The 11,903-nt window shown below is 39.0% G+C and overlaps 1 long non-coding RNA gene across 2 annotated transcripts; it reads left to right on the top strand.

Annotated features, from left to right (window-relative positions):
* Positions 1-6,633: 6,633 nt before the first annotated feature.
* LOC311285919 lies at positions 6,634-11,631 on the top strand. Of its 2 annotated transcripts, XR_014626452.1 has the most exons (8): positions 6,634-8,669; positions 8,759-8,819; positions 9,577-9,695; positions 9,820-10,117; positions 10,220-10,355; positions 10,447-10,540; positions 10,631-10,750; positions 10,858-11,631. It is a non-coding gene; the product is annotated as an uncharacterized lncRNA (long non-coding RNA). The 2 variants fall into 2 exon arrangements; XR_014626453.1 differs by having other exon boundaries at positions 6,634-8,819.
* The last annotated feature ends 272 nt before the right edge of the window (positions 11,632-11,903 follow it).

Here is an 11,903-nt window from a genome sequence, read left to right as displayed (position 1 = left end):
ATTGTAAATGTACTGAAGCATGTTTTTAATGTGTATAATGGCCCTTTTGGAGCCTTGTGAAGTATTATCAACACCCTTGACATGATAAAGGGATACTTCACCCAAAAATGTTCTTACCCTCATGCCATCCCAGATGTATATGACTTTTTTTTAGATGTACACTAAACAAAGATTTTTAGAAACATAATCTATCTCTGTGAGACAATAGTAATGTACGTGTATAGGACCTCCAAAGTTGACGCTTCAAAAGCGAACATGGCGGTAATCCATACGCCTTCAGTTGATGAATCAGCTGGCAAAAAGTACCCGGGTGACCTAATACTTCCGCCGAGATTTTGTGTGCTCATCGAAAGGACACTTTATTAGGCCACAGGAGAGGATTTGTGAATGGCAGTGAAGTGACATAACTGATGCCACAGGTCACATGGCAGATGTAGTACGTTCGAGTTTCACTCATACTATATAGAATGCACTTCAGAATGTGCTTTCCTCAGTGCTTCACAACATGCTTGCGTTTACATCAAGCATGAACTCATAAACCCCTCGTATAACCATTGGCTGGAAGCCATGGTTTATAGTTAAAAAACTTTCAAATATTAGTGTTTTTCTCATACACACACCCTGTCATTTCTCTAGGAGACATTAATCGCAATTTTGCATGGTTTTTGAAGCGTCAACTTTGGAGGTCCTGTATAATTACATTATATGGACTCATGGAGATGGATTATTTTTAACTGAAGAGGCTGTGTAAATTAGAGAATTAAATGTTTTATTGGTTGCAGTATTTCTTTCAGCTACGTGTTAACGTTGAGTTCTGTTGGGATGGATGCTATCATCAAAGGTTTTTGATGTGAAGAAATATCACATTATACAATGTTATTAGCAATATTAAAAGGTCAACGAGATTGTAGTAGGAAAATAAGGCTCCACTTTGACCACTTAATCAGTGATCACAGGACGTAATAATTATGTCTTATAATTGGACGAGGTTGCTCAGTCATACTGGTGTGTCTTGTGGAACAAAATAATTACAGGTTCTGGCCACTTTGAAACCGTTCAGAGTGGGCTTGTGTTTTGGTGAGTGGGTGAGTCATGTCTCCAGTTTTTCGACTGTCAGCTCTGCATTTTCAGGATTTCTCCCTCCTCGCGCTGCTTGAAGACAGAGACTGTCAGAGCGTTTACTTTATGGTCTTTGCTGCACATAAATTGCCTCTGCTACACATCTCGTAAATCATTTGTACACATGCCTGAGACACAAAGACTGACTCCAGCACCTGATCCAATTCCCTCTCGCACACTGAGATGTGCAGATAGCCTTTCTGTAATTGTTTTGTTGAAATGTTTTGCACTTTTGGCTCGGAGATAGACTCAAATGAGTTCCTCTCTCGCAAAAAGGTCTTGGACAGCCCCTCGCTACACTTGTAGTGAATTTCTTTTGTATCACAATTTCCTCCCAGAAGCAGTGATGTCCGCTGAGCGGAATGAGTCATTTAGAAGTGTACACTCTAACATTTGAAATAACTCATTGATGATGATGATCATTCAGACAGTCCCTCTGTGTTTTTCCTGTCAAATATTAAGTGTTTCCACTGCCACTTTTCAAAGTGTTTGGATAACAGTCTAGAACATCATAAGGCACATATTTTATACATTCTTGGATTTTTCACTGTTTGTATCACTGTTATTTTTGGCCGTGACCATGTCTTGAACTTTTAAATCCTTATAATAATAATAATAATAATATTAAATAAAATAATATTCAAAACTGTCACATGTTTTGAATAGATATTGAATAGATAAACAAATATTAATATAATTTTGACTCCTTTAAAACCTTACATATATATCCCTTATATATAAACCTCCCTTACATCAGACATCCCCAACTGAATTCCCTTTTACAATAAACCCTAATAATCCAAATATCAAGTCCAGGAATTGTGGCCCTGTGGCGATTGACCTCAAATATTTATGTCCAGGCCAAACATTTTTTTTTTTTTTTTTTTTTATAATTTTTGATTTATTACTTTTGGGCCACATTGCTGAAATATTCCAGTGTTTACCATCCATATATTTGTTTGTGTCCACACACTATGATATCAAGTTAAACTAAAGCTTTTATTGCATCAAACAGGCTGTAGTCCATTTCAGCATGTTGCACTGATGCCAAATAAAATCTTAATATTGGACATAGATCACCCACTGACCTTTTCATCACCCTCTTTTATTTTTCTCCACTAAATAAAACTCATGGTTATACTCAGTATTATAAACTACAGTATTTCTTTTACCTGGAAATGAAACTTTTTTGCGCAAGTTCTATCAGGAAAACTCTAAACACGAATCATTGAAGCTCACTACCATCTGTTAATAGTTTACGGAATAAATACCATGCAAACTTTGGTTCACCTGCCCTCTTTCTGGTAGAATAATGACACATTAAGACTATTTGAATGAGACAGCAGGTATTAGTCTAAGAAGTAGAGATGAGTGGAACCTTTCCACTCCTTTGGGAAATCCTGCTGTATCCTTCCAATAGCGACTCAATTTCAAAAGCTAGTACAATTTTCAATTTTCCTCAATCCCTGCATGATCCTTTAGATGTGTGTCCTGATCCTAATTGACTCACGTTGTTACACAGGATAAATATACAACCCCATAAATAATGGTATAAAGAAATCCCACAGTATCAGAAAAAGACTTTGATATGCTTTTTACATTAACTGCAATAAAAAAGACGCAGTATATTACAATGACGTGTTTTTGTCTCACCACTAATGCCAGTATTTCAAGGAATTTGTACATTAATAGAATGAATGCATGTATATGTGTATAATATCCTTATGTCTCTATTTCTGCTTATCAGCATCTGGAAAAATGCTCAACCGATCCAGAGAAAGTATTCCCACTGTGTAAGTCCAGGTCCTGAACCACTCTGTCTGCATCCTCCGCTCTGGCCAAGAAAAGGAATGAGCGCTTTTATGAGGAGACATCAAGTCTTAGCCAGTCCTCAGACCGTATTTAAGGAAACTCTCTGCACATCTCTTCGAAAGCTATTCATCTAGATTTAGCTGTCTTGCCTCGACTGTTACGTGCAAGGCACAGAAATGAATGTGCTAACGCTACTCTAATATGAAATCCTGCTGCTAGTCGCCGGTATTCTAATCTATCCTTGCAGATATTTTCCTGTTTCACATAATTTTTTTTTATATTTTAGGCAAAGGAATGTTGCTTTTCAAAAGGCAACTGCAATTTTTCAGAAATAGTTTTTTGACAAATAAATGTTAGGTTAGGGTCAGTTGTCACATGCTTTACATTTACAATTTATTAATTTATTACAACATTTTTCCCCCAAAAGAATGGATTTGTTTCTTTGTTTATTATTATTATATATATTATATATATATTATATAATCAATTATATCAATCAATTATATTATAATCAATTAATTTTATTGTTTCAAGAATCATGTACTATCAAGCTATTTAATAGCAGATTATCATATAGTATAACAACATGTTCCTCTATTGAACAAAAAGTTGAAGAACTGAATCAAAATTTCATGGAACAGCTGTGTCGTTCTGTCTACGTAAGCACAAAGGGCGCGTACTGGACAGAGCAGTGCCAAGGCTGGGTCTGCCTCCTCCAGGGGCAGCGCTTGCAGGTTCACCACCTGATCTCTAAAAGGAGTGGTGGGAACCTTGGGCACATATCCAGGCCGGGGTCTCAAGATCATGTGAGAGTTAGCCGACCCGAATTCCAGGCACACTTTGTCAACCGAAAATGACCCTCTTGATTGAGGCCAAAGCAATCAGGAGTGCCGTCTTCATAGAGAGGTACTTTAGCTCGACTGATTGTAATGGCTCAAAGGGAGCTCTCTGCAGCGCAGTTAGTACCACTGTACCGTCAGCTGAACCGTCTGGGGATGGAGTCTCCATTCCCCGGGACATGAGCGTTGTCGTGAGAGCTCGTTGGCTGCACGATTGAGCTCGCTCGGAATGTGAATGGCCACCCTGACGGTTGATGTACGCTACTGTCGCCGTGTTACCTGAACGGACTAGTGCGTGCTTGCCCTTGAGCAACGTCCGAAAACGGTGCAGAGCTAAACGTACTGCCAGCAACTCGAGGCAATTGGCATGCCAAAGGCGCATGGCACCCCAACCTGTGGCTGAGGCATCTGTTGATACAACAACATGTATCATAGGACACTTGTTCTAAGGGCACTCCAGCCCGTAGAAAGGAGAGGTTCGACCACGGGGTGAAGGTCGATTTCCATACTGAGAAAAGAGATCCTCTGTACGGGGGAGGGTTTGCTCTTTTTTCACCAGGTCCCTGTGCTCGCAAACCTGCTCTCGAGAGTGCGCTAGAATCAGCCAGTCGTCGATATAGTTCAGGATGCCTGAATGGCACAAGGGCTGCCTCGACGACCTTCGTGAAGATGCGAGGAGACAGGGCTAACCCGAATGGGAGTACCGTGTACTGATATGCCTGCCCCTCGAAAGCAAACCGAAGAAACAGTCTGTGTCGAGGAAGAATGGAGACATGAAAGTACGCGTCCTTCAGATCGATCGCTGCAAACCAATCCAACGGACGAACGCATTCGAAAATGAATGGAAGCCTGTAAAGGGTTCAAGACGCGCAGGTCCAGGATTGGTCGTAACCCACCACTCTTCTTGGGTACAATGAAGAAGGGGCTGTAGAAGCCGGACTTCATTTCGGCTGGAGGGACGGCCTCGATCGCACCCTTCGCCACGAGGTGGGGTGGAGTTGCGCTATGCAAATTCCGCATCCCCGTGGCATTGTCTTGCCATTGGCTCGTTTTGTAAGAACTCGAAGGTGATAGGCTTCTATGCGAAACCCCCATTCGTCAGTCACTGACGTAACTCGTAGTGACTGACTGAAAGGAACTAAGAATCACTTGACAAGACAAACCAATGAAAACATAACACATGAAACAAAGGAACAGAGAATCACATGACACAATAACAGGAAACATGACTATGAGAAACTTCAAAATAAAAGACATGAAAAGATGAACATAAACAAAACCCACAACAGATGTGACATCTTTTAAATTGTGTGCCTATTCAGAAATTGATCTTCAAAAATGATCCTACCCTGATAATTATTCTCCTATATTCAAATTTAACGTCATAACTGTGTATGTTTCGGGCATGTAGGTCACAGTTCATTATTGCATCTATTGCATATACAGTAACTGAGTTCAGTGTGAATGCCCTAGACATTAGTGAACTCATAATGACGGAAAATATACAATTACTCAAGGATGCAGTTATGAATGTGTTTCATAACATTCATACAGGGTGTTTTTTTGTGTGTTGTGAGTGAACTTAAACCCATTGGCACCAGCTGAAAATGCAGACATGTAAAGTCTAGACATTTTAAACGTTTTATGGAGTTCTTGGTAACACTTTATTTTGATGGTCCTTTTTGAATGTTCTGTTGACTATAAGTAACTTTGCAACTACATGTCAACTAACTCTCATTAGAGTTTTAGTAGACTGTCTGCTCAATATCTCTTTGTGTTGTTCCCCCAACAGACATTCTACTGACTAAAAGTAACTTATTCTAACCCTAACCTTGCAACGTAACTTATAGTCAACAGAATGTTCAAAAGGGACCATCAAAATAAAGTGAAACCGAGTTCTTTAACTATCACTTTCCATCAAAATTGGGCTTTGACACGTGAACTTTTTCATGCACGGTTTCATAAGAGATTATGCATTTTTCCTCTCTGACAGCCAAGGCCATCATTCAAATCCTGTATAATTCTACATAATTCTTCAAAATTTTGGCTTTAAAAGAGTAATGTGGAAACTGAAGGGCAAAAGTCATATGACGGGCCACACAAAGACCAGTCTAGAGAGAGATAGAAATGACTTGAAGGATGAAGTCACTAGATAGTTTGTCCAGATTTATCTGTGTATTTGTGTATTTATGTGGGAGCGAACAAGCACACGCTAGTGTGTGAACTCGTCTGTTGAAACTGCCAGTTTAGACGCATATTCTTGGTTGTACTGGAGCCCTGCGCAACCCCCTAACCATCCTCAGCTGTGGGAAAATACTTCAGATGTCACTAGTGCACAACCTCCATTTCCCTTCCTTCTCCAGAGAAAGCATCGGCCAAGATAATAAACATCCTGAAATTCGGGCTTGCAGAAAACACAACGCCGAACTGGCTTTGGGCTCAACTGCCCAATGATATTGTATACTGTAGATGATGCTGAAATCTTGATGAGACTGCTTGGTTCTCTGAGGATCTCCAGACAGACAGAGTTGACAGGGGCATGTTTAATAGTCCTCTCCATATAAGCAATCAATCTTACTGCAATTTCATCTGACCACCTGTGGAAATTTTAAATGCATTGTATTTAGTTAGCATTCAGACAGTTTGTTGATCTTGATAAATTAGACTTAGTTTTTGTTAGTGGTACGGCCAAAAGAAATACTGTTCATAAATTGAAATGGCCTTGCAACACCAAGTTTTGTTCTTTTCTATCATTCAGAGAGGGTTGTGATTGTTCAAGAGTTTATATCTTAAAAATCACCTCATTATTAAATCAAGCCAGTTAAAGTCTCCTTGTGATGAAAATCAAGCTTTTAATGTTCACTGCATGAAAAGTGGGATTTTCGACAGTTACCGGCGCTGTAGATTGTCGTGGAAGTTCAGGTTTACGACTGCAAACGGCAATTTACAGGCAACACTGCAAACTGTCGGAAATTGTCGGAAATTGACGTGGGACTTGCTTGCCCCGTGACCCCCCTCCCTCTAATGCTTTAACATGTAAATGAGACTGCTGTGAGCTTTACAAATGCAAATGAGGGTAGCAGGGGGAGTTTTATCCCAGGTGACTCAAAGGTATTAACTTAATTCTAAAAAAAATACAATATTTATTTATAACGCAAAATTAAAAACAGCCAAGGCTGACCAAAGTGCTGTACAGGGCAATGGATAAAATGCAGGGCAGAAACAGGACAATTAAAAAAAAAACAATAGTTGTGTCAAGGGGTATTAAAAGTTTTCAAGGATGTTTTGAAGATGGAAATTGAGGGAGCTAGTCTGATATAGAGGGGTAGACTGTTCCAAAGTTTTGGGCCTGCAGTCGCAAAAGTGCAGTCGCCTCGTTTTTTAAGTCTGGATCTGGGCACGATGAGAAGACAGTGATCACTGGATCTCAAAGTACGAGATGGAGTGTACGGGCAGAGGAGATTGGTCAGATATTGGGGGGCCGGTTTGTTAAGAGCTTTATACACAAATAGTACAATTTTAAAATCAATCCTGAATGTGACAGGTAGCCAGTGGAGTTTGAATAAAATAGGGGTGATCGACTCATATTTGCGTGTCCCGGTGAGAAGTCTAGCCGCTGCGTTTTGAACTAGCTGTAGACGAGAGAGAGAGGCCTGAGATAGCCCAAAATAAAGTGAGTTACAATAGTCTAAGGCCATCCTTAAAAATATTCTTGTTTGCCGTAACCCGACCGACCCTGTCAATTTAGTAGCCTACCGACCCAATTATTTATTTTTTCCCCCTTTTAGTCCGACCGACTTGCCGGCTGAAACTTGTGTTAAGACCAACCGCTTTTTTGTAACTCTTCAAACAACTAATATAAATGCAATAAAATAATATTAGTTATTAAGTATTGTGAATATAAATTCCGTAGGCCTGCATACAAACATAAGCTATAGCAGTGTGATTTTTATTTCAAAATAAGAGATTTTTGTTTAACGGTAACACCAGTGACACAACTCCAGGGGACCACTACTTTCATTATAAATTTTATAATATGTATTCTGCATTTTTTTTATATATATATCATTTACATAATATATTTGATAGTTATGTATACATTATTGTATTTTAAATGGTGTAAAAATCTGTTATTGACCTCAAAATAAAGCATTTTCCCTCTGTACATGACTGTGGGGACGAGCACTTCTGTGGTGCTTGAAATTATATATAATTCATAAAAATCAAATATTGCCACATTGATGGCTCAAGAGGGTGTAATTGTTCAAATAACATATTGTTTTATTTTAAAATGTAAAGAAATTGTAACCCTAAAGTGTTTTTTAAGTGTAATATTTCTGTAAAGGCTAGGGACAGAAAAATGGACATTTTCATAGAATGACCCTCTTACATTTTAGCTTAAATTGATATATTTAATGAAAGTAGCTAGATTAGTTACTATGTGTCATTAGCAATAGCCAATGTTATGTAAAAAAGACACAAAACCATTTATTTCAACAATTAATTTCAATCAGGCTTTGCCACAAAGGTAAAATGTGCATTCCATGCAAACAGCATCACAATATCTTAGAGCCCAACCACTGTGCATAATACAACATGAACAGAAGATTGTATTTGACTCATGCTGCATATACATACGCAATGACAAGAATTATGCCTACTGTACATATAGAGTTACAACTACGATTAGAGTTGTTTACATAAAATGTACCTCGTTTCTATTTTGCATTAAAAATGTTTGTGGCCCCTTTAAGAAATCCCTCTCTTCTCGCGATACTATTCACTTGTGCTGGATGCGTGCGCGCGACCAGAGAACGGCAGCCATTTTTCATTGTTCAGGAGAGCTCCATGACGGTGCGTGCATCGATCGGACTCTGTGTTATACGTTCTTCTTTCTTGGTAAATATTACTCCAATATCTTTAATATGCAGAAATAAGTTGTGAAGCGAAGTTAAAAGAACATTTGATGTGTACATTTTTGTTTATAGATTTATTTGGAGCGCATGTGTGACGAGTGAACCTCGTGGTGATCGGACGGTAAAGGATTGGGTATGTACGTTTTATGGTTTATGGGGGAAATTACTGATGGCATGTTTATTTGATAAATCTGTTAATGAGTTGAATCTATATTCTGTGATTATACAGTATAACTTTATGGTTAAATGCATATTTCTGGTTCCGCATGGCATGATTAAACGTGGGTTGTGGCTTTGTTAAAGTGCTTTTATTTCTCTTGTAACTTAGGCCTAACGTTACTTCAGCCACTGCCGTATTCCAGTTTGTGTTATCGTATTTAATTGTAGCCTAACATATTTTGGTTTGGAGAAATCAATTTAAATCTGACCAGTTGCAGTGTATTACACTGTATTTCAGTTTGAATTGAGTTAAGTACTCTGTGGATTTGGGCATTGATCCACTGGTTAAGCTTTTTGTGACATTTGATTGTCATCTTCAAATTTACTGTAAACTGTTTCTACAATTTCTTTTTTTTTTTTTTTTTTTTAACTAGTGAAATCTATTTTTTTTCTTGTGAAATCTCTTCGAACAAGGCAAACTTTTTTCTTAATCAGACTTTTATCTGTTTAATTGTGCTTCCATTGACCGCTGTCACTTATTTTAAACAGCAGTCAGAATAAAACCCCAATTTCAAAAAGCATAGTTTGCTTCCGGTGTGTATTTCTGCAATTTCACCCGGTTGCATTTTTTCTCCTTTGTTTAAATTTACTGTGACTTATGTTGTTCTTATTAATTTTACTGTGACTTATGTTGTTCTTATTAATATCACTCTCAATTAATTGTTTTCCAGCTGCCTTTAAGACATATTACACGACAGTGCGCAGGAGCTTCAGGTACAAACAACCAGATCTTGCATTGCAGGCGGAAGCTGTGGTGAATTCAGCTCGGAGTCGAGCGAGAAGAAAGACGGTAAGATTTATTAGATTAGATTCGTTTTTGGTCAATGTGACTATTTTTCAGGTGCATTAATAGATGTGTGTTGTCCATACGCAGTGCATTGCGCAGTACTGATTGTCTTTATTGGTTTTAACAGCTGCTAGAAGCGAGACAGAGTGTGCTAGCTGAGGATGAGGTGGGCCTTCGGAAGTGTGCTACCATAGACCTGATGTCTGATGAGGAAGACGGCATCGTTGGCGGGGTGTCTGGATGGATTGTGCGACCTCCGTCCTGTCGCAGCCAGGAGCTCACCGAGCTCTGTACCACGCTGCAGTCGAGATTAGAGTCGACTCCAAAGTACAGGGCAACGCACCACAGACGTCTGCAAAATGGACCGAATTCAGACAGAATGCCGCTAGTTACCTGCAGCTGTATTTTGTCAGGCCTTGTGAAATGTAAGAATATTCTGTTTTTCATGATTTCATCATAAAGCAAGAGGTCATGGGATTGATGGCTATTATTTGTTTAATAATTGTAAATAATCCTGTAATTTACAGGAAGCAGTATGCCATCTTCACAACTCTGAGACAAATTGTGGGCGCTACGAACTGGATCAAGATAAAAAAAAAAAAAAAAAGAATCTTACATTCTTTTATTTTTTTTCTTTCATAAAAACTTACAAACATTTTAAAGGTAAGATTCAAAGAATATGCTTTCATTCTCTTGTATAAGAAAATAGATCCGTTATAGTTTACGATCTTAATCATACATTTTGTTTCCATAGAGTAACCTCGCCTCATAACGAGGGCGTAACCTCACATTTACTCAGAGCTATGTCTGCAAGTCCAGATTTTCATGACGCTGATCATGACGACATTGTAAGTAACTTTGACTATTTTCTCCTTGTTTCATTTTACTGTGACTTGAGTTGTTTTTATTCATATCACTCTCATTTAATTGTTTTCCAGCTTGCCTGTAAGACATACTACGAGACAGTACGCAGGAGCTTCAGGTACAAACAACCAGATCTGGCATTGCAGGCCGAAGCTGTGAAGAGTTCAGCTCGGAGTCGAGCGAGAAGAAAGAGGGTACGATTTTTAGTCAATGTGACTATTTTTCACGTGCATTAATAGATGTTTTGTGTCCATACACAGTGCATCACAGTACTGATTGTCTGTATTGGTTGTTTTTACAGCTGTTAGAAGCGAGACGGTGTGCTAGGTGAGGATGACGTGGGCATTTGGAAGTGCGCCACCATAGATCTAATGTCCGATGAAGTTCAACCACCAGCCAGGAGCTCACAGAGCTCTGTGCTACGCTGCAGTCGAGATTAGAGGCGACTCCTAAATACAGGGCAACGCACCACAGACGTTTTCAAAGTGGATCGAATTCAGAGAGAACGCCGCTAGTCACCTACTACAGCTCCGAAGATGAAAACAGACACTGAGCTTCCAATTTGTTGTGTGTGCAGATGATCTATGCTTTGTACATAGGTGTATATTGTTTTGTGTCTGTGCTAATAAAGCTCTTTCTTTGAATAAACAGCATGTCCCTGGCAAATTTTCCATTCCTTTATAAATTCATGTCCTTGATGGTAATAATAGTGTAGTCCATAGGTTAACAATGACATGAATATACCACAGAATAGCATATTATGAATATAAAAAAATAATTTATATATTATTATTTATATGAATATTATAATTTTTTGAATTTTTAATGAGCGAGGGTGACCAATAGTAACAGATCTGCCAACCAATCACGAGTGATTTTTCTTGTTTAAACCACGTGGGTTCAACCAATAGTGAGTGAGGAAATTCAAGCCTTTCTCTGGCGGGAGCTGCTATTCATATGGTAATTAGAGCCATTCACACCTCCGGCGCGAGCGCTCTGCATACGTCATGGTTCGTTTCCGGCAATATTCGGCACAGACGAACGCGACGTTCACAGGCTGTAAATTGTCGTTAACTGCCGAAAATTAGGGAGATTTACGGCCGTTTACGGGGTCGGAAATCCCAATTTTCATGCAGTGGTTGTTTATATGTCTATGTGGTGTTTTTAATATGCTTTAAGACAAACCTTGCTGGTGTTTCTGATGTCACCAACTACCTTGTAACCAATCACGTTAATGTGTGATCCTCAAGGAGTGGATCTCTACACTGTTGTGAGTGAGTGGAGGTGGGGCTAATCTGAATATTCATAGACCTGCGTATACTAAATGAGGTAAGGGTGTAGAGTTAC

The sequence above is a fragment of the Rutilus rutilus genome (genome assembly GCF_951802725.1).
Source record: "Rutilus rutilus genome assembly, chromosome: 2".
Classification (NCBI taxonomy): Eukaryota; Metazoa; Chordata; class Actinopteri; order Cypriniformes; family Leuciscidae; genus Rutilus; species Rutilus rutilus.
The sequence above is the reverse complement of the archived record's forward strand: the minus strand, read 5'-3'. Positions and strand labels throughout refer to the sequence as shown.